General features: G+C 45.2%; 1 protein-coding gene across 6 annotated transcripts in view; it reads right to left on the bottom strand.

Annotated features, from left to right (window-relative positions):
* Positions 1 to 24,581, bottom strand: part of gfra4a (GDNF family receptor alpha 4a) — a 132,421-nt gene that overhangs the window by 90,668 nt on the left and 17,172 nt on the right. The gene's annotated exons all lie outside the window — the stretch shown is intronic.

Here is a 24,581-nt window from a genome sequence, read left to right as displayed (position 1 = left end):
GATGTCAGCTATACTGTATGTGTGTGTTGGTTCACTGCTGCTATTGGAGAGATAAGTAAAGGAGGAAGCAGGTGGGGAGAGAAGAGGACAGAAGACAACGAAGATATGATTCTACTTGAACTTCAGTGATAAATATTTAATTCTTCAAGTCTATCCCAGCAAGAGATCTGAAGCCTGACTGTGCCAGACAGCACAGGAAAGTCAGGTCCACTTGTCTGACTGATGCGATCTGACTCAGGTTGAAGCAGTGAACCGCACCCACCTGGGACCAGAAGATTACAGCAATGTAGAAATTGATTTGTCACAAACCTGGTTTTATGCACATATGTACTTCTCCAAATCGTTTTTTTTTTCTTTCCACTTCAATAAAGTCTGAAAAGGAGACGCTGCCCCAGTCAACAATTTAAAATAAGACGGTCCTTCAATAACTTTGCTCAGCCGCTGCGGGTGACATCAGGACAGAGCTCCTTCAACATCAACAACATCCTAAAAATAGCATTGATTTCCACCAAACATTTACCCACCATATAAATAATCTGTGGAAGTGCTGCGGGTGATAGTTGGAGATATAGAGGCAATTACACAGTAATAGATTCAATCTGAGGCCAAGAGAAACATAATTGGAGAGGGAGTTCTTGCCTACAGGCCAGAATATTGTATATTGTGACTGTGATTATGGAGACTTGGCACAGCATGGTGCTGTTAGCAATTTAAACTCGGCCCATGAATGGCTGGCGTTAAATAGAGAGCTTTAGATCAAGGCTTTGATTGTGATGTAATGTTTGTCTGTGTCAATTTGGAGACACGCGATCCGTTTCCCTGCCTGACCAGTCGACTGTGATCAAAAAGAAATGATAATCCACACTGTGGTGGAGCGTTTGCACCAAATATGACCGAGTGAGGAGGCAAACTAAACAGAGGCCTTCATTTTGTAGAAAACGCGCTCCTCAAACAATTAAATGATGCTCAAGTCCGGGGCCACAATGACAGAATCACTGATCTGTGCTGAACACGGTGGTTCCTGTGATTTCATACGAGGTGGCAGCGAGATCAGCGAGGACATGTAGGTACTGAGACCAGACTGCAGAGAGAGGTTGGAAGGTCATTCTTAAACTGGAGGGAAGGTCAGGATGGGAAACGTGGAGGAGTAATGAGCAGGCTGCCGCAGGGAAGGAAGGACAAACGGCCGCCGTGATGCTGCTGTAAGTCAAGGCATGTGGCTGAATGACCATGTGGCTCCTTTACCTGCAGTTGCAAAACCACAAGATCAACACGTCCACTGGCAGCTCCATAGATAATCAATGCATGGTTATAAAAATGCCAGAAAAAGGTAAATCAGCATTTACAGTAGATGTGAGACTTATGTTTATGTTAAATGAAAAGGATTGCTTTTGAATTGTTCATCTACTGTAAGGCATCAATTGACAAATTATGCAGCACATTAATCTTCCATAAAAATAATCAATAGTTGCTGGCTTGGGACAACTTTAGTAAAATGGCCCAGAGTTGAAAAAAATAACAATCAGAACAACGACTTAACCCAATGAGGTCTGGTTTGTTTTGTCCAGCTCGCCTGTGATGTCGGTCCCAGTGGCTTCCTGCAGGCAAAACTGAACTCAACACATCACAGTTCAAGCACGAAGTAGGCCTGCGACCTAAATTGGATATGTCGGCTACAGCAGCATTAAAAAGAACTGAGGTTGTTTACAACCTTGGTGATTGACAGCTCGTGCTCGGACTATTATCAGAGCTGCAGCGACATGTTGAGATTGGATATTTGATAGAGTCCGGTGTGATATTCACAGGAGCGAAGCGGCTCCAGTTGGGCCCCGTTTCAGCCGAACTATTCAAACGGAATAATGTTGTGTCCGTGGCCACTCTGATCTACTACCTGTGCATCACTGCAGCAGGACAGTTCGCCCAGATCAATCCAGGATTTACTAGGCAGACAATGGTAAAACTCCACCAGCGTGGCTCTCGCTTCCCAACACAATAAGCCCTGTATCCTTCAGGATCCAGGAGTGTGACTATCAGCGAGCGGCGCACGGGTGCCACAGGACCGGCGTGCACACAGCTGCAGGACACTTGTTCCCAGAGTTCACGGCGGTGTCGCGCGCAGAGGGGGAAGACATGACAGACTGCAGAGGAGGGAGGAGAAGGGGAGCAGATGGATGAGCGATGTCCTTGTGTATGAAGTCGTCTTTCCTCAAGGCTACGCTGTATGCTCAGGCGTGTACAGTGTCCACACACACATACTGTACACACACACACACACACACACACACACACAACCTGCTGCAGAATGAATGCGCATCATTAGCCTAAATTACAATGTTATTTTAAGAGTGATTGGCCAGCAGCGGGACAGAATCAGCACAAAACGGACCGCAGCCCCGTTCAGGTGTAGCAGCTGCTCTGTTGTTGTCCGGCGCTGAAGGGTCAGCACGATAATCAGAACAACTAACAAAACACACAATTGTTCAGACCAATCAGCCTGAAAGCTTCCAGATGAGGCCTACGACGTGTGGGCGTGGGCTGACGTGGGGAAGTTTCCACCGTTTACTTGATCGGTGGCTGCAGGGCATCAGAACGCAGCGGCGCCAAATTACAGCCTCACTGTGAATGTTACATTTTACTTATTGCACTGTTTATTGAAGCTGCTTTGGTTTTAGCATCATGATTCAGAACAATGACATGAGGCCAAACACATTAAGCCCACAGCACAAATTCAATTTGCCGTTAGCTTCGAATGTTCTTGACTCAAACTAAGATTAGTTTGAATGTGTTCGTTGTATGAAATGTTGATCTTAGTCACACTGAAGTGGGTTTTCTCTATAAACTAAGTAGAACTCTAGTGAGAAAGTTGTTTGAAAGTCGTGTTTGTTTTTAAATTACAGGGACAAGTCTGTGTACATAAAAAGTTCTTATCATGTTTAACTTGCTGCAAAGTGTTACCACAAAGTTTGTTTAAAGTAAGTGGATAATGTCAGCTGGCTTTGTCTGATGACAATGTCTCGTCTCTGATAATATCTATCTGTAAATACATTAAAAGAAGTTGTGTACAAGGAATGCAACTAATTCTGTTTTCAAGACCTCCACCTGCTATTTCTTTGTAGTATTTGTGTTTCTTTGCCTGCTGCAGCTGCAAAGAAACACAAATACTACAAAGTATTTAATGTGCTTTAAACTTTCACTCTGAAGGGAAAGAAGACAATACAAACCAATACAGGAATAAACCACTTCCTAAGACGAGCATGTTTACAGGGAAGATATTTCCATGCAGGATGTTGCCTGAAGCTGTTGTCTGCCTGTCTAGATGGAGATAAATGCCCAGCGCTGCCTGGAGAGAGGCGGCTGCTGACTGATAAAGCCCGTGTTTAGGATGGAGCTCGGCTGTAAGTGTTTACTGTAATTGTCCTGTAATCACCAGGTTTCCGGGGAAAGGGAGAAGTCTCCCGCCGAGCTGCACCTGGACCCTGTTGTGGACAGATTACGCCAGTGATGGGGGAGATTCCACTTCCAAACACCGGCTGATTAAAAACACACCAGGACTTTGGGACAGTTGTGCAAAGACTATGAAAAAACACTGCCTACTGTACCTAAAGCTGACACATGGAGCAAGTAAACCACCATAAAATACAGTACTATTAGAATGTATTCAGGTGCAATTACAACAAGCCCATCATCATCAGAAGTAAAAGTAAGTAACAGCTTTGACAGATTATGGATTTGGCAGGAAACAACCTCAATTTTACCTTTTAGGCGTGACAGGGCAGCAGACAAAACGTTGGACAGCTGTAGCTCATTTGAATGATTCATGATTCAAACTAATGGAATAGTCTGGGGGGATGTTCTGGCACCAGGTGCTGGTCACTCATTTTTTACTTCAACTGTGCATTTGAAAAGAGCAATACAAGCCGAATGCACTGCTACCAGCAATGACAGTGAATGCATCAGCTACACAAGCCTCCGAGCAAGTCCTCAGTTTTACCTATGGCTTGGCAAAAACAAAGAGAAGGAACTGTACGCATAGTTTATTGCAGAGATGGCGACGCAGCCACAGAAGAGGCTGGAAGAGAGATGGGCTTGCACACGGCCCAGGAGGTCTGGGGAGGGCAGCAATTCAAATAAAGCAAAGCAGAGCAGGTGTTTGCAAGGGAACAATATGAAGTGTGCAAATAAAGGGAGTCTATGAGCCTTTACTTGTGAGAAGAGAAGTGGAGGAAATAAAAAGGGAAATGAAGCCACTTAACAAGCTTTGAAACAACAACTTATTTAACTCATGCAGAAGGACCTCCTTAATGTGGACAGTCAGGTGGGAGCATGTACGGCCCAGTGCATTACAGGCAGACTGTGTTTAAGCACTAATTAGCAACATTATCAGCAAATCATAAAAGTAAACAATAGCTGAACAAACAGGAGGCTGAGACTGGGAAGCAGGTGTGTGTTCGTGTGTGTGTGTGTGTGTTTGTGTGTGTGCGTTAATGCCAAAAGCGCCAAACTGCTCTCTGTATTGGATGTGATGTGATGGATGAGGTTGTCAGGAGGCAACTATGAGCGTCAGGTTAGCGACTCTGACGCGGCCTCAGCAGTTCAGGCTGCGGTTTCTCCCCCCCCTCAGTCCTCAGTCACACGCTTGTGTTACAACACGCTGTCAAAAGGAGCCACATGAAATGTGAAGCTAATTACCTCTGATGGCGCCGCTCTGACAGAGCCTGTCCTCCTAAAACTGAAGAAGCAGTGTGATCTGTGACATGCAGTAACGCCTGCGGAAAGTTCATCTAATTGTGCTCCGTTCAGCAGCGCACCCCGGGGACGCGCTCCGCGGCCCGCAGGAGAGAGGGACTGAGCGAGGGGCGAACGAGGCTGCTCGGAGGTGGAGGGGAGGAGAGAGGCAGCGGTGGTTTGCTGATGAAAAGAGAGGGATTTAGCAAAGAGGCAGGATATTTGTGTTCCAGACCAGAAGACAAAGAAAGCCGAAGGGCACAATCACACTTGGTCCAACATCTTCAAAACAGCCAGCACAGCAGAGAGTGTGATACTGTCCGAACATCAACGTCCCTCAGGAACACAACTTTTCAACCACATGTCAAACTTACTAACATTTCAAATAGCTACAAAAACCTCAGTAAAGACTGAATACAGTAAATGTGGCAATTATTGATTCGGGATTTGCAGTCATGACGTAATATGCAAATACTGTAGCGTCATAAATTGACTTACTTGGTTTACAAGCAAAGTGCCGAGAAAAAAACTCAATTTAACGTCAACTTTGAAGGGTTTTGCTGACTTAAATGTACATAAATCAAATGCAAACACAGGTACTGTATAAATCAGATCAATTAATTTAAAAAAAGACTACTCAACTAAACTAATTAGTAAAGTGAACACTACACAGAATGCCAAACTGTAACTACACACTCCTCCACCTAAACACACACCGTCTGGAGCTTCCATAACGAGCACTTTGCTGTTACACAGTTGCATGAGCTGACATTGTGACTGACATGAGTCACTGCATCGCACAGTACACACTGTGGGACGGCATGAGAGGACGGGCTCTTTCCTCTTTGTTTCACTGCATGCGAGTCCCTCCACCGCCATCTAATTGTGCTCGACTCCAACTCTGGCGAGGGTGATCCCAGGAGTCCGACTCCTCGGGGTCCCTTCAGAGAGAACCACGGGTCTCGCGCAAGGCAGCAAGTGGAACTGCTTTGTAGTGAGGCAGCAGAAACACTTTTTTTTAGTAAGGGTTAGTACTAAAAGAAAGGAGCTTCAGGGACGAGTGGCAAAGCTTTTAATTGCTACGGCCAGATGAAGACGAAGAGGAGGAGGAGGACGGGACATGCAGCCATTTGGCAAGAATGGACTTTGTTTTTGTGGAGAGATCTGTTATTAATATGTCCTCTCCATGTCCCTTTGCATCGATGTGAGGCCCCTCTACATTTGCTGGTGTCAAGCAATTCATCCAATTAGGTTCCACTCGATATATCCTCTCAGTGACGGACTCCGCGGGGTCCTCTGTAGGAGGCCAAGTGGGATAACAAGGGATGGGGCTACTTACTTACAAAAAAGGAAGTTTAGTTGGAAGCTGGGAGGCAAATAATTGCTTTCGCCAGACAGAGAAGAGGAAAAGGGGAAAGCAAAGCGTGGACAGACGCCAGCAGGAGAACTGAAGGAGGAGGAGGAGAGAGATCTGGTGCATTTGTTGAAGTTGGAGGATGAAGTGATTTGGCTCGTCAGGAAAGAAGGAGGAGGGAGACGACGGGGAAGGAAAAGAGACGAGTCAAAAACAATAGCGGGCAGTTGGAAGCCAGCAAGCCACTTCTATTACCAGGTCCCGTCCAACGGGAGGGGGGAGGAGGGGGGAGGCGGGTCAGGCTGGAACAAATGGACTGTAATTGCAAACAATCTGTCTTCATAGCTCAATCACTTCACCCTGCGGGGCCCGTTGGTGAAACACTTCTCTCAGACTAATCTAATAACCTTCCCCTCGCGGAGACGTTACCTTTCACCTTCACCGCGCCGTTAACGCAGCCACCGCTCGTCGTCAACCGGCTGCATGATGAGCCTAGCGCCATCCCAATCACAGCGCGTCGCCAGCTAGCGGAGCCACGCAGCGACTAGAATTCTCCAAGTCAGACTCTTTAAATAATCTTGTTGCACTAATTGTTCGGTTTCGTTTCATTTCATCATTACCTTGGTGAATAATGAACATCGCATATATTTACATGATATTTATCAATCAAATACTTTAAACCACTTCCAGCACCCAAGGTCCCCACACACGTCTGCATTTCCTTATTGCTTGTATTTTTAAGTGTAACTTAGCATTTATTAATATATTAAGTTTAAATGTCTCTGACAATGATTTGTGACTAAAAGCAGATAAGTTTCTTGAAAATGTGACAGCGACCTGTTCAGAAGCATAAAAGCCTGGAAAACTGGAAACTCATCATGCGACGATTCTTTTAAGTTCCAACACCTTTTCCTCCCACAGTGATGACTTTTTTCCAGACAGTGATAAATTGTCATGCAACAGATCAATGAATTTTTAGCAGGTGCCAAAGATGGTGAGAAATGTATCAGCGTGTAGATTTTAAAGGCTTAAACTAAATAATACAGCCCTTAATTTTTTATTACTCACTGATATTTTCTTTCTTAAAACGAGTGAAGCAAATTTTCTTTTGGACATCGCAGTCAGCGCGGTTTGTGTGTGCATGTCTCAGCTTCTCCATCCGTGTCACCTCCCATCGCTCACCGGGGTCAAAGGTCTGAGCAGCGTCTCCGTGCATGTAGCGTAGGTACTAGGGATGTTGGGAGCAGTGAACCAAACGAGGCCACTCATCCGGACGGACCGGGGACGCAAACATACGTCGCACTCCAATAACATTGTTAGTTCCTCCGATACTGAAAATCCCTTGATGATGCCTTTGAGCGGCCGAGCAGAAACATCTGTTTGGATCAAACAAGCCCAATTTGGATGACTGAGTGGTGGTATCCAGAATTTATGGATTTATGGTTGTGTACTTAGCTAAATTATATGCTTCTGCTGCTGGGCTTCACGTTGTGGGTTTTTCTCCTAAGGGACATTATTTACACTGGTTAATAAATTAAGCAGTATCCATTTTTGCCATATGTAATCTGGTGCCGCTCCTCTTCATCAAGGACTATATTCAAGTGTGTGTAAATGAGAGAATATTCATACAAAAATGTGCTTGTTATTCTTTCCAGGCGTCCTCCCGTCGACTGCGGCGGTTAGACTCTCCCCTTCCTCCCTGCACTGTATGTAGGTGGGCGTGTGGTTAACTCCGTCTCGGCGCACGTCTCAGACCGATGCTTATTAGAGACGCTAATCTGCAATAAGGAATATTCATGCGACGGTTAAGCGACTGGAGCCGCGACTGGAGCCGCCGTCCCAGGCACAAATGAACAGCGAGGCAGCCATTGTATCCGCCGTTGCTCATTAGGATTCTGCGAGTCGCCGCGTACAGATGCCGCGTGGAGATTGCAGACATCTGCCTGTCAAATTACCTCCTGCTAAATACTGCCTGGGTTATTGCTTTGCAGGCATGCGGCTACTTTGAGGCAGTCGCGCGTTGCTGCTATTTTATAAAGCCAAGAACTGCTTTTTAGGAGATAGATTCAACAAAGTTCAGTTGGATGCGGATCCGATCGGAAGTGACTCAAGAAAAAAAAAAAAAGGCGATGGGAGTCTTAAAGTTTACCCAGCTTCGTGCTCCCGTCTGTCCCCGTCGGACCCTCTCCTGTTGTGTCCGGGGCACTCTACCCGTCATGTCTGTGCACACAAACAAGTGGAGCTTAACAAACCTTTTCCATTACAGTAATGACCTTCATGACTGAACACCTTGGGAGCCGGAGCTGCTTTACAGCATGGCCATTAACTCCCTCCCCGCGGGTTTACCAAGATCAGATCAGCGGCACACGCGGCAACGGAGAAACCGCGGCTCGCCATCGATCACGGCGGCCACACGAGAACGAAGCAGCCAATTCCCCCGGCTCGCGTTCGGCTGAAATCAGCCGCAGGCATGTTTTAATGCCATTGCTTTACCAAACACCCAGGACGTGATGTTAAACACTGCTAAGAAAAATGACAACACATATTACAACCATATATTCATAACACGAATGATAAGAACGGCAGAGGAGGCAAATTTAGTTTAATGTTTATGCTGACTCAGCGTCTCTTTGATCGAGTCTAACACGAGCCGGGGCACCGCGGTGATGCTATATTTAGCGGCGATCAGAAGAACCGCTGTAGGTTTACGTCCAAGTCACCGTTCGTCAGACGAGACGAGGCAGAACATGAGACACGCTCCTTTGATGCTCGCTAACGGGGCGGCGTGCTTCGTTATAATCCTGGGGAGATTTGCTGAGCGCACACTCTCCTTTCACAAGACACCGGTTTAAATTGATGGCTGCAGCCGACCCACACCTGGCGGCACGACGCACAGCCGTCCGCTTTTGACGGCGCGCACGGGAGGAAGCGACGAGGCCGCGTGTTCAGGAATGATGGCTGAAGCATCGTGTTTGACGTGCGCTGCCGTCCTGATGTTTGCAGAAGGTCGTCAGGTGCGCTGGAAGAAGGTGTTCTGCTGAAAAACTGAACAGCAGCAGCTCACGGTTTCAGAAGTGGAGGGATTTTCGCTCAAAGGACAAACTGTGCGTACAAATAACTGATTTCCATCTTCCACATTTCTCACTAACAACACAAAGCAACAAATGAAAAATAGAGCATGTGCCTTATTTAATGTGTTCTTGACAGATCACCACCATTGTACTTGTGTAACATCTCTGATACTGTCGCTTCAACTCAAACGCTTCAGTTCACATTAGTCACCCACTATTGATTAAAAAACGAAGACTCAGATGTCAAACGAGTGTTTCCGAGTGTGTCATTTCTGCCCAGTAGACAAGGTGTGAAGCTGCACTTTTCCAAAGGCGTCTCTGCAGTAACACATGAATGAACCAATGGTGCAATGTTAAGGTTCGTCTGAAGAAAAGGCTGCAGTGAAATCAAGTCTGAAACCTATGAGCAGCAAAAACAGGTTTGGTGCCAGGTTGGTTTTATCACCTTGTGAGAAATAATTGACTGCATCCCCAAGTAGGTTTGGGGCAGTTGGCTGCTTTGGGAAACAGCCTCTGCAGCTGCTCAGCAGGGAGACAGCCAGCGAAGGCAGCATACTGTAGGGTTGGAGGCACGACTGCTCCAGTCTGACTCATCATAGCGACTTCAGAATCCAACTCTGTCCTGTACGATTAGGGGTGAGCAATGTTTTCAAAAACATGAGGCATAAACATATGAGCCTGCGTGATCAATTTGCACATTACCTCATTTAAATTAACAACTTACGTGCTTGCACCTTGGCTGGCTGTGATTGGCTGTTCATATTTTACACAGTGTTGGATGCACATTGTCAAAGCCAGCAGTGAAGATCCATATCTAATCAAACGACGCAGGCACGGCATTTTGTCTCCTGGTGCTATTTGTCCCCTCATTACAACTTCACTCGTGCAACTCAGGGCAGATAAACTAGTTCTAGTGCAACAATTAGGACATGAGAGATTACGTCTTCCGTCTTTCATAACGCTGGAAATCACACGCGGCGCGAGGAGAGGCAGCGACTCTGTGGCAGCGAACAAGCATCTAAAAAGAAAAATTAAGCACAATCGTTTCACTAGTTATACAGGTCAACGAGCAGACAGCAGCTCATCAGAGCACGCGATATCAACCAGAGCTGTCGCACGGAAGAAGCAGCAACTCGGCACTAGTTATCTGATGACTTATCCAATATCCACTGTGCTTTCTTTAGGAATCTGTCGGCACAACTCAGAATCCGGACCACATCCCACTGTCGGGCCGTCCATGCCTGTGTCTATGTCCCCGGCCTCGCCCCCCCACCCCGCTTCCCTCGCCCGCATCGTCCCTTGACCACTTGATCCGTCTCTCCTGCTCTTCATCGCTGATTTGCCCCCCCGCTCTGCTCTTTCTGCCTCCCTCGTTCCCAGTCCTCCACCTCTCCAGAACACTTACATTGCAATTCACTCGCCGTCTAACACACTCGAACGGGAGGTGTTCAACTGGTACATTATGTCTCTTGAGCATTTCTCAGACTAATGGAAAACACTCAAAATGCTTTGGCATGCCATCGTTCCCATGGCAAAAAGAGAGGCCCGACCCACATATTGCCTCCGTAAGGGAAAGTTTCTACCAACATGCTGCAGCGGTGACTAGTTTTTCAGGACTTACAGCAATTTTCACAACTTCTTTCGTGTCATGTGTAGTAGATGGAAGCGAGGGAAGCACTCGTGTTAATTATCCAGTTACCCAATTAAACAGGTCTTGAGCTGCATAAAGGCAATGAGGGTTAAGCGTTAAGAACCAAGAGCCTGCATGGCTTCCTGTGCCCACAGTACCAGGTTGTTAGACCACAGCTGATGTGCAATCGATTAATACAGGATTCAACCTTAACAGGCTTCGAACATAATCAACACAAACGTGATTAAACTGTGTAAGAGCCAAGCTTGCCGTTTTTGACCTCTGACCTCAGTTACAGGGAAACATTAAAGTCTTAATCCTCCTCCTGATGTGCATTACATCCACAATGAGGAGAAGTACAAACGTTTCTAAAACGAAGCAGCAGGATTATTAGTGCTCTCTGTTTGTTTCTTGTTGTTTGTATGTAAAGTACTGTAGTAGAAAGATTAAAAGACCGGGGGTGGAAGCGAGGGAGCGCCACGCAGACGCCACGTGACTGACGTCCTGTTCCATATGCAAACACAGGGTTCACGCGAGCCACGAGGAAGCCTCAGGTACGTCCCTTTGAAGATTACATTTGACTCTGAGGCCGTTTCCACGGGGCCAAATGGAGGCTGTTTGTCAGAGTAGGTCTTCACCACCGCGTTGCTTTTATCTTTCTGATAAACAAAGTGTGCGTGTTATTGTATTACAAAGATTAGACTTGTGTCATCTTTGCCTTCAGACTGAAATTTCGTTTTTATTGTTTTTTTGCAGCCGCACAAAGTGAAGAAGAGAAGTGTGTTTGATGTTTTCGAAGCCTCTTCGAGTCGGTGAGCACCTTTAATAATTCCTGTGAATATCAGTAATGACACACGTGTCATTCTCAGGACACGCAGACACTCGCCGGGTTGAACAGAAAATAAAGGCTTGGTGCCAGTTAAGGACACATTTAATAACACGTCTTCCTCTTTGCTAATCTTTTAAGCAGTAATATAAGAAAAAGACGCGCCTCATTTATTTAATGCAAACAAGACAGGAAGGGAAGAAGAATGAAGTGGGCTTTGATGAGTTTCCGACTGGGATCCCAAATGGCTGTAATTAATATGTCAGTGGAGATTCTCAGTCATCAGGTGAGGTTGTCTGGAAGCTGACGCATGGCTTAACACAGCGAGCTCGAGGTGGGTGAGCGTGATGGCGAAGGCTCCACTCCACAGTAGTTACTGCATTCTGTCTATGTGTGATTTAAAAGGCAGATTAGCAGGAAAAGCACCGAGCGGTTCCGGGGTGGGAGTGGGAAATGTCATTCAGCACGAGGTGGTAAGATTTCCTCGAATTAATCTTCCCTACCAGCCCAGGGCCAGTTTTCATTAGCACATGAAGAGACAACCTGTGGTGTTAAACGAAGACTAGCCAGGAGCCACTGGATCACATATCGATACTAAAACTTCCCTTTTTGTTATTGCCATGTTCTTCAAGAGTCTATATTTAGTGAATGATGCTGGTTTGGGCACAGACAATCTCAAAATTGCTGCTTCATACTGAAAATCTATTTCTCCTCCTCCGTGTGCAGAGACTAAAATACCGTTGTGATAATGAGCCCTGGTCTACATAGCACATGTCCAACCTCCATGGAGATTGTGCTTGCACAAGCTTTTAGTTTCACCTGGTGACTCCTCCAAAACATGAATAAACCTAAATATGGTGAAGAAACAGTCCACATGCATTAGCGCTAATGATCTGTTCCAGCAAAGTCTCTGTCTGTCACACACACGCTCAGCTACACACTTGCAGGGATGAGCGTAAGACAATTCTCTACACTCAAGTATTTAAACAGTATTCGAATGTGTATGTGTTGACAAATACATACATTCTGCTGAATATTAATGTGTAATACTTCTTTGTCAACGCGGGCTGTGCATTAACATATTCGTTTCTAGCCGGGAAGCAGCAGCGTGGAAGCAGCTTTAGCTTTTAATTAGGGGCTGACTGAGTCCACGCTTGGAAGCAAGTTAGAGTTTGCTCATCACAGCTCACTTTATTAAAGGAAATCCTGGACTGTGGCAGAACTCATCTATTATGTCGGCACGGACTCGTTTTCCTTCCCGCAGTTTCCAGCAGACAAGATAGAAAGAGGAGGAGAGTGGAGCCGGGCGACTTGGCGATGCTCAGTATGAGCCTGGTCTCGTCTCATTCTAATCTATTTGATCACATTATTAATATTTCACACTTGTTTGAGGGGGAGGGGTTTAAAAAAAGTTTTGCAGCATCTTGGGAGGACGCCATAACAACAACAAGATGAACTGAAAGTAAAGTGCAGTTACAGCTGATGAATGAAAATGAAGTAATGACATTCAGAAGGGTCCACTATATACACACACACACACACACACACACACACACACACACACAGTGGATAGCTGTGACTTTTCTTGCGTTGAAGAAAAAACTGCCACAAAAGACTGACAATCATCAGAGCCTTAAATAGCTACAATGAAAATCAGGCATTAGCACAAGATGCAGGCTCTAATTAAAGCCAACTTTCAGCAGCGGCAAAACTGGGCTTCAGCAGCTAATAAAGGAGGCGACACGGGGGAAGGCTGGCAATCAGAAGGCACGCTCACAGCCTCTCATGGGACAACAGCTGCAGCGAGCTGCACAATCACAGAGCAAGTGCATCAGCAGGTAATGACGCTTCCCAGCATACGGACAAGAGAGTCTGGTTGAAAATAGCTGCCTGTTATTAACTTCCTGTTAACACGTTGGCACACGCACAGCTTGGATGCGTCAAAATCGGATTGGAGGGAAATAAAACGTCGGTACGAACGGCAGAAACGTCTCATCTGTGCATTTAGGACCAACATGAGCATTAGTTTGAAAGTTCCACATTAGAACGAGTAATGAACCAAGTTCGGATCCAAGAACGAACCGAAGCTATTGTGATTTAACAGGCGCCGTAGAAGCAAACAGAGGCTGCCAAAAGCTGCGCTCCTCCCAGACGGCTCCGCTTAAACGGCGACTGGAGAGAAGTCAATATGGCTCAATACGATTATGTCATGACACACTGAAACTCTAGCGGGATGAAGAAATAATGTCAGTAATCACATCCATCTCCACCAACGGTACATCTGCCGCCGTGCTAAGCGGAGCTTCAGCTTTTTGGCCTGCTGCACTGCAGAAGGGGAGGTGATGGGGGCAGGAGGAGACTGAAAAGAAAGGGAAGAGCTCTAGGAGTACCGGCTTTCTTTCCCTCAAGGTAGAATGAAATACAGGCAAGTCACTGTTATATTAATGTAGTACTGAACTGCAACACAAGGTCTGTCTCCAGCCGAGTACACACTCGCACACCAACAAGCGGATTTTTCTGCGCTTTAAACTGAACAGATTCCTTTTCCCGGGGCCAGGTCAGGAGATTGCAACTTCACCAATGCAAAGGCCAGGTCAATATGCGCTCTATGAAGCCCTTTTCCTGCCCTCTCTCCCCGATACGCTTCCTTTATAGCTCTCTCTCAGCTGTTTTTTTTTTTTTTTTTATTGCCAGCCTCAAGCGACCTGCTGCATGGACACCTCAGCAACCATGCGCCATTAGGGAAGAGCCCACAGCAGCAATATTCATAAATATCGACTGGGGTCCCTCCGGACGTGTTCTAACCATTCGCTGCTGCGGAAAGAACACAAGGCGCAGCAGCAGGTCTGCAGGATGCGGGGTGTTGTTACGGAGCATATTTAATTAGCAGCTGCAGCAACGATCGCGTCGTGCAAGTTGATTTTTTTTTTCCTGTTCTGCAGATTTGCCTTTGCAACACCTGGAGCGACGCCGCTGCTCCTGATCCGCGCCGCCCCGGCCCTTCATCACAGCAGCTCGGCGTCGCCTCCCGTCACCCTGCAGGTTTACTGGTCGGCTCGCATGTCGTTTAATCTGCAGGGGAAGCGTCTTAATTCAGGCCAGCTAATCAATCCTGTTGGGGTGTTAACTAATTACATCCTCCCGGCCCGGGAACAACAGCAGTTGAGATCATCAAGACAGTTCATTTCCTGGAAAGGTGGTGCTGAGCACTCGTACGTAGATCTAACAGTACGTGCTTTGTCTACATTTTATGTGTGGCTTGCTTCAATATAAAGCAGATTTTGACAAGTTAATTAAATATTCTAAATATTAAGTATTGCATTGTCGAACAACATAAATGTTAAATTCTGGATCTCTGCTAAGAACCAGCCTGATGCTGCATGACAGCAACACGACAATGTGGATTGCTGTCAAACTGACACTTTCCACTTTTTAGCCATTAGTGTCTGTTCCATCCTAATGATTTGGGTGAAATAAGTCAAGTTGTGCACATTTGTTACCACTAGAAGTCACATCCTAACAGGTTTTTAAACATTTTCCAAACTTTGTGTGTTGACAAGCCTCAACTCGCACGAGAAGTTTCCTTTTAGGGTTTGATAATTCCCACATTAAAAATTAAGTCAAGTTGACGTGTTTAGACGTTTCTGGAAGCACAAAAAGCCTGACGATGATGCAGAATGTCAGGCGGACGCGCCACACCGACACACAGAGACTGTAAATTATTGATTTTATCATTTAAGACTCACCTGAATCTACTGTGTTATTGCTACTGCCGCGGCAGGTTTGTGGATTTTGTACATTCCCTCATTAATAAGTGATCTAAACCGCAGCTGTCGTGCTGACTATTAAACACTTGCCTCCACCGCACTTGATATTCGAGGCGATATTCAAAGCACACACCACACGATGCAGAGAGAAGCTTGAGGCCTACAAGGATTCCCACAGCTTCCAAAAACAGTAAATAATACATCTTATTGGATTTGAGGAAAGAGCTTCACACTTTTCTGAGGAAAATAACATAATTCAAGTATATGTGATGCAAGAGGAGATGGTGGGGACACAAAGGAATAAAATAAACGGTAAAAGACTGGTATCAGTGGAGATCGGTGCTGTCATTACCAGCAGAGATAATAGTGGCATCCTCTCAAGCTTAATGCATATTGTCACTGCTTTTCCTCCTCCACTCCTGAGCTGCTGCATAACTGTATGAAAACAGTGTATTATTATGTCTGCAGGGACTGAATAGAAAAACATCAGAGAGCTGGAGTTGGAATAACATCTTGGGCCAAACTGTTATTTTCTTGCGCTCTGACCACATGACTGAGCAAATGTAAGCCAGAAATCCAGCAGGGCTCCAGAGGAACGGCTGCGTGAGCACGACGGCGTCCGTCGCCGTCTCTCCCACGCGAGAACGGCCCCGACTCGCTGTCGTTTTCCGCATGCGTATGAGGAATCGACCACAGCTTCACTCGTCACCGTGAGGGCGGAGGGTGAAGGGACGGGGTGGCATTGTTCGTCTGTGGCAGAGAACTATCGCATCTCCTCAGAGGTCGTCTCTTAATTAATTAGAACTGAAGTGTGGGAAAAAGAGAGTTAATTAGGGGGGGGTGGAAAAAAAACATTTAATCTCAAAAGGTTGACTTCTCTTCTTATTACCACAATAGCTGTAGTTACTGTAGATCTTATTATAAAATAGGAACCACTGAATTAATAACAAGCTACTGATGCATAATATAAATGCTGTTTTTACTTTAGAACCAAAACAAGCCTTTGCTGCTTTTAGCCTATTGCCCCTTCCTCTCCTGCTTCTTCAGCTTCATTTTGCTCCACATCCACCATTTGTCCTGAGCTCTCGCTGCTTCTTCGGCCCTAGGTCCACGTTGCGACATTGTTTGACAAGTGGCTACAGCTGGGATTTCTGCGTTTTGCTCCTACAATCACCTAATCTTACAACCTGCACTAAAGCCTAATGTTTTCACAGGTTTCTCTTGGCGGTAATAAGGGTTAATGTGTGAGCAGTCAACCAAGTCAATCAACCAAAAGCTGAGAGACAACACGTCGCAGCTCGTTTTTCACTTCAGAATTTTAGAGAATTAGGAAAAACATTGGTTCCTGCAGCTTTAACGACTCAACACGTTGAGCTGTAACAGGAATAAACGATACAACTCGCTGAATTAAGCTTCACAGCATTAAAACGGAAATATTCTCCGCAGGACTCAACACAACACTTCAAAATGTTCTCAACCGTGAGGTGGGCTTTAAAATGACAGCGCCACATCCATTATTCACAACCGGTGTTTCTGTTGAAATTAAATTAGATTAAATTATTAAAACATTATTAGACTAGAAATATAAAAGCTCTGGAAGTACATTACCATAGAATGACCACTTTGCATACTTCCTTAGTCCATTAACATCTATTACTTTTGGATGAGGGCTTGAGTTATATATCATTTCATTTTTTTAAAGCCATGAAATGACTGAACTGGATCTTTTAGGAGATGTGGTGGGTTTTTTTGCTGAGCACAAGGCATCCTCCACAAGCGCTTCCTGAGGTGGATCTCTTTCTAAACAGCCTGCACGTAAACTCTTTAATACCCCACTACAATCTCCGTGGGGCCATTTGTTCTTAAAACAGCCAACCACGGCGCTAACAAGCTTTTAAAAGAACATTATGAATTATAATTTAGGAACATTATGTGCTAATTTCTCAAGGGGTGAGTCTACTACAGTAGCTGGAGTGTGCCAGGCTCTGTGTGAGGCCCCTTTTTCATTGCCTCCACTCCTCACACACAAAGTCGAAGCACAGAGAGACCAGCATTTCTCACTGTGCTGCTGCAGCCCATATTTTCACGCTGTGGTGAGTGGGAGCCCAGCAGACCACGCTGGCAAGTCTGAATCATTTGAGTCATTTTTAGTCTTAAGTATTCCTCCAACCAGGACGACACTTATTACCGCAGTCAGATGTGCCAACACCTGGCTGCCTACGGCGCATAGCCGGCGAGAATGGGCCGCACACAGGGGGTAAACATGCGTGCATAAACCTGCGTAAATAACACATCCACACCACGGCGAGCCTCTCTCGGCTCGCCACAGGAGGGTGATGTATGTGTTTACTAGCTCTCCAACGGATCCGTCCTGCAGCAAAGTGAACTCACTTCAAACACAGCTGTTTTCTCATCACCAAAGGTCTTTATTTGACCAGAGACACGTGCGCTTGACGCAACTTCCAAATTTGATTTAAAGGTTTCGAACATCAAGCGCGTGAAGGAAGGCAAACATACCTTTTCATGATACTGATTCATTTAAATGGTCTTGATTGATTTGGTGAATCCTAATGTTTTTGTACCTTTGCCTACAACCTCAATGTCCAGAGACCAGCCCATGTTTTTACTGTCACAGAAAACAGGACGACTACGACTCCTCATAAGTTAAATGCAAGGAGTTCATCTCTGTTTTTTTCTGTTGCCCTTGAGCAGCAGATACAACGGGGATGATGTTGAAAAGGTGCCCAGATTCACGGAGTTCAATTATTACAGATTCCAACAACCGGCTCCCTGCTTTGTGGGTTAAACACAGGCAGGATTCCTCGGCTGTTTCGGCTGCGAGTACTATTAGACTACATCAGTTATTATAAAATTTAAAAAGGCAATTTCAGGTGTTCTTAATACGATGACAAAGAATTTCTCCAACAGAAAAAGTGTCAGCTGGGCTGCAAAGAAATCTGAGAGAAAATAAATCATTTAATGTTCATTGAAGCTACTGTGTCACAGGTAGAACACTGAAAAACAGCGATACTGCTTGTGTCAGTGTGAAAAATATTAAATGCCAAAATCTTTTGTGATCTGAGCTGCAGGTGAAACTTTCCCCTTTAAAACTAAACTCTAATTCACCATGAACCTGATGAAAAGACAAGGTGTTTAGCCACTGTGAACGCTGCCTGCTGCTCCACTACTTTGCATATTCTATTTGGTGCAATTGCTTTTTTTATCACAACGGTCCTAACAGATTTTAGCCCGTGCGGCGTCGCAGGCAGGCCTGAAGAATCCGTGCAATTTATTTCCTGGAGAGCATCATCCGTTAAAACTACAGCGGTAGTAAGCATAAAGCGCTGATAAATAAAAGCTTGGTGCAGCTTTTAAATATGCTGCTTCTGATGCCAGATTACAGAGTTGCAAGCTTGCTCGTTTACTCCTGCGCTGAAACGTGTTCTAGTGTTTCACAAGTTCTATTTACAGGACTTTATATAAATAAATCATCTGTGAACAAATTTTTAGGATTTAGTCAGTTTATCTTCTGGGATGCTGATTTGCACTTGTTAACAAAATAATATGCAGCTACAGGTCGCAGCCAACATAATTTTTGTTTTCTAACCACTTCATGACGAGAAAATAAACAAGACATTAAAAACATAATATTATTGCACATAACTCCAACCTTAAAATTCAACACCTAGTGCCCAGAGGGCGATTTACAATCTGAATAGAAAACAGGTACAAATGAGTTTAAAGCAGTTCAATTTACACTAAGTAGGTGTTAGACTCTGAGTGCCTGGCCGTCTGTACCAGACACTGCAGTTTGGTTTTTAGTGGATTAAATCAGCAACTATTACACATGACTAAATGCAAATTAAAATTAAGTAGTTAGGCTGAAGCTGACTTTGATCCTACTGCAGCTGGCTTTCAGCTAGAGACTGTAGAAGTGTTTCCAATCATTTAATATTCTATTTGGCGAGAGGGTTGAAAAATACAAAGCTGGAATGAAATTGTTTAGATGAACTGAACCCTGTGAGAAGCTGTTAAACAATATTTGGCAGTAAAAGACATATATTTGGCTTTGATAACCAATATGTTTGCAGCGAAAGCGATCTGTTGCAAGGCAAACTTTAATACCCCTCCGCTCCTGCTGAGAGCTCCAATTTAAAAAAGCGACTGATCTGGAATTCAGTCTGCAAGAACAATAGAGATTTTCCTTTTCTTCCTTTTGTTTTTTTTAACTAAGAAACAAACTCGGTTTCTGCCGTGAGAGGGAGAAGACGCACAGTTAGCAGCGACAGATAGCGCGGCCTAAGGCTCAGCTTTGGACCGATGATTGCCTGTCTGCCAGCGAGACATCTGACGGAGTTTCAAACTGAATCCTATAAGCAGCGCAGATAGTCTGGTTTTGGAGACGTATATCCCACAATGTGTATTATACATTAAGCGGAGTTTGATATGTTGCAGAGCTGACTCCGCGCCCAGTCCTCCCTGTACACACTGATCACCGTTAATCCATTTTTCAAAAGAAACATCTGTCAATTATTCTCTTCTATCTTTTGCTGCCGCTCAACACCAGAAACAGAATAAGTAAGTAAATAAATACATTCTGGAACTATTTTCGTCCCCTTCCCTGGCTTGTTAAACAATCTCCATATTAAGGCGTATTTCACAATGCCCGTGGGTCGCTGAAGTGAGCCGAGGATTAGAATATAATCTCAGACCTCTTGCAACTTCTGTGCAGCGCTATCATTGCCGGCTGAACAGGAAAGGGGGGATTTTCTGTTGGTGGTGGGCCAAATCCATTGCGTTTCCATTTTTCAACCTCTCCTGCTGCCCCTATCCAATTCAGGGCTTATGATTGTAATACTAAAACAGAGCGAGTTGTCAACCCAGAAACGGCAATGATGAATGCCCCGCTGCTCTGTGTGCTTGTTTGTTTTGGGGTGGCGTGGGGAAGCAGAATTGAATTTTATGCTTACTTGTTGAGGTGCATTTTCTTGACCGCGGCTGCTCTGCTACACTCCGGCAGCCGGCATTGATTAAATGGAATAGTTCTGTTATCTGGATAAAAAGGGGAGAAACATGAGGACGATATCGGGTGAGGGAAAATAATGAGTTCTTTCATCTCGGCAGCGAGGGCGTCTGCGTCTTTCAGACTTCCCAGGGAAATGTACACAGCTTAAGGAAACGTTTAATTAGAAAATGTCAACCTTGTGTTTGCATGCTGTGCGTGTGCGTGCATAACAGTGGAGATGGGAACATGACAGCACATTTCTGTTTTGCCAACCAAACATAAGACAATGAATCAACTGGATGGTGAAGAGGCCACCGCTCTGAAGGAGTCAAGAAACTGTTAACGATTCGACAGCACTGGAGGTTGAACTTATTTAATGTATGAACTAACCTGCCAGAAGGCATTAGTCTGAAGCAGGGAGGAGGTGTTGTGGTCTGAAATCTCCGAAATATCTCCAAATACTTCGCAACGGAGAAAAGTGCTCATCAGATCAGATGCCGTTAAAAATAAGAAGCGAGAATTCCTGAAAACTTTGACAAATGCAACTTTGAGAGTAAATAGTTAGCGAGGCGCTCTGCCTCGGGCGCTTCCCTGCATTAAGGCACAAATGGTGCAGTCTGCACCTGCAGTACAGTTTGATCACAGCCTAACGTGGCTAATTGTGCTGACTGCTGGCAGGCGAGATGCTTTCTCCGCGACATCAAAGCGCTCCCCCCCAAAAAAAAAGCCGCAATGAAAGCAAAGAAATAGGAATGGAGGAAAACAACGTGACACTTGTATCAGGAGGAGTGAGCTAATGTTTTAAGATGCCATAAGCTGCCGCAGAGCTGCCTGCTCGTGCAGAGCGGTTTAGCTCCGGAGACGTGTAAACACACCGGGTTTGTGCTCGTTCACGACAATTATGATGACACAGTAAGTAATTGAGGCTGTTAGACGTATTATCAAGTTTGCTAGAAAGTTAAACTTGACTATAAATATTGTCAAGAGGTGGCTGTAATACTCAGCTGATGCATATCATCCTGCATGTGTGTGTCTTTGCCTCTTCTCCCCTGTAGATGTAAATGGTATTTGCCTTCCACATGCACGAGGGCCTCTTGGATGGCCACCCAGAGAAACGCTGCTTCCTCCAGCTGCCTGGTTAATCCTTGCACAATTAATGGGAGCAACCTCAGCCTCCTTCAAACCCCTTTTTCATCCACTTAGCTGGGGCTACTCCGTTAGAACCTGTCCCTTCCAGGAACCACTACGTTTGTTTTAGCTCGGCTTAATCAAGCCTCTAGCAGGTAAAAGGCCTCAGAGGAAGCTTTAGGCAGTTTTTACAAACCTGAGACACGAGCGTCAGAAAGTGCCTTGAGGATGATTCATGATGTACCAGGGTACCTCTGCATCTCTGACATGAGGAGGGATTTACACAGAAAGCCTATTTATAGTAACACTCGACATTTTTCTTGTTCACACTCAAAGTTAAAAGAAAGAATGCAGTTCAACTGAGTTTTGATGACAAAACAATTAGATTCTTAAACTTTCTAGCCTGACTAAACCTGTGAATGTGAATGAATGTAAAGGGTAAAAAGGGCCAAATAATCGCTGGGTTCCACAAGACAAACGTTACGATCAGATCAAATATGAAACTTTAAATTAACTTTGTGTAGAGAGATTCATTTTTTTTTAAATACCAGTTTTCCAGTTATTCTTTTTGCTTTCCTAATTATCCACCAGGATACCTTAACTTCCCTTTGGGCTTTAATGAAGTGTATATTACTTTCAGGATAGTTTGACAAATAAACATGGATTAAGATTTTAGAAACCAACAATTAAATTTTTCTAATGCTTCAGATGGATGCATGGATGCATAGATGAATGGATGCATAGATGAATGGATGCATGGATGGATGCATGGATGGATGCATGGATGGATGCACTTAGCTGGATGATTCCACGGTGGGGAAAATCAATTGATGCGCAACCAATAGGTTCTTTACAGACAGGTCAGACGATTCGGTATCACAATAATTTTGTTTCAGTCCATATCTAAACAAAGTTCGGTTGTGAAGATATTTAATCAGTTTGGCTGCTTTAATCTCACAGTTTTATGCTCACCAACCTAAAGTCTGTTGCAATGAAGCAGGCTATTGTGCACTATCACCGAGTGTGTCTTGGTTGTTTTGTCGTAAGGAGCGGAGCAGGATGAACTGGACACACTGGTTAATTGGAAATTGGCTTCTCTTGTTGCCTTTCAAAATATGACATGCCATGTTCTATAGAGGAGAAGTTAATGGGCAAAGCTGTAATAAGTTCTACAACATCTGAAAGTCATTTTCAGCAGTTTTTGGACTTCAGGCTTTAACCAGACTAGAGCAGCATCTCCTCTTCCAGCCTTTTAGTTACACTGAGTGAAACACAGCCCATATATGTCTCTGACATGCATCCACTTCATATATATACAAACAGTATAAATCTTTCATCTAACTCTAGGCAGGACAAGATTATTTACTAAAATCAAATCTCAAAGTGGTCCCCAAAGGGGCTCCTCCTCAGCTCTCTGAGGGACTCTGATGACCCCCAGGTGAACCCAGACTTTGTAATGTGTGACGCTGCCAGAGACGGCCTGCTCCACTGGCCTCTAAAACCAAGTTAAACATGGAGACAGCGGGAGGTTATTTATTGCCTCCATAAAAGCTGTTGAGTGCGTAAGGGAAGAAGGGCAGAAAGATGGAGGACGGGGCGAGAGACAGAGCAGCTGCAGGCTGGGCTCTCTGAGAGGCCGTAGTTTGTTATCTGAAGAGGATCGAGCATCACACAAATCAAAGCAGGAAGCTGCACAGGAGGGATGAATCCGTCGACACGCCACACACAAAGCACAGCCACATGTGAGCAAAGAGCAAAGACGGTCACCTAAAAGGCTGCGCTGGCAGATAAGCACACACAACCACATACACACACACACTAAGTGATTCATGCTGTAATAAGAATTTCACACCGTTTGTGCCCCAACCGCAAAAAATATATAGGAACCAAACACCAGACAACCACTAAACATGTGCATGAACACGAAAATGCACGCAGGAAAGTCTCCTTTCAAACTAACAGTGTCCCCGTTACCCACTCTGCCTTAGCCAAGTCCATACTAAATAATAAATAAAAGGAAAGTCGCTGTTCTGCAGCTGATAGCGACTTCATCAGCGCTTCCAACAGCCTGAAGACGGTGAGTTGAGCGGAGGGTTATTGGATTAGTCCTCCTTCTCTTTGTGGCGTTGCGTGCTCATGGGGCACATGGCAGCGCTGCCAGGATCGGACCATCCATAAAAAGGAACAAGGTGGCACGTTAGCGTGGAACCAGAGCCGCTCGAATGCTGCAGCGAGCCGAGCTCATCTGTTGCTGCAGGTACTTTCATAGCTCAGGCAGTGAAGGGGGGGGGGTGCAGGGGTTTTGTCGCTTCAGCTCAGCCAGGGCGCGCTCTGAGTGCTTATTACGGCTCCATTCACGGTGACATCATTCGCGCTTTGAAACGACCCGCGAGGCTGTTGGCTTCGGAAGCAGCGGAGTCGAACAGAGGGCTCCAGCCAGAAGGATGCTGCTCTGATGCTGGCGATCGAACCAGCGCTGCCATTCCACGGGCCTGTTCATTTCAGGGTTCTGTTGATGCCTTCGGATTTTTACCGTCCAACTGTTTGCACACACAATCATCTCTTCTTCGAGTATAGTTCTGTATGTTTAAAACCTTTAAAGTGGCAAAAGGTAGTATGGTTTGGAAATGAGCGATGACCTGACAGGCTTTATACCGTACCTACACACAACCTGAACGCAGAACGCAGACATACAGTAGGTGGGCGTCTACATTAGAGCAGGCTTTAGCTGCACGAGGTGCCATTTTCTGCGCTTCACACTCTGCTTAGTGGATTTGCATATACGTGGTCTGAAAAGCACGTCTCCCACCCCTGCTACGCAATCAAAAGGGCATACACCGGTGTTCGTTGTCAACAGTGAATATAAAGCAAGAAATGATTATGTTTTTACACTTGTGGTGGGAAAAAAAACACCTTGTTTATAGAGTATGTTGGCGGCATATTCCCAGCAGTGTCACACCTCACTAAGTGGTTAATTCTCCAAGCTATCCCATGGCTAATTCAATTAGACAACATGCAACCCCACTTACATTCAGTCTGGAAAATATTCACACTCCTACTTTTGGCACATGGTGT

Source organism: Betta splendens, chromosome 22, assembly GCF_900634795.4.
Source record: "Betta splendens chromosome 22, fBetSpl5.4, whole genome shotgun sequence".
Taxonomy (NCBI): Eukaryota; Metazoa; Chordata; class Actinopteri; order Anabantiformes; family Osphronemidae; genus Betta; species Betta splendens.
The sequence above is the reverse complement of the archived record's forward strand: the minus strand, read 5'-3'. Positions and strand labels throughout refer to the sequence as shown.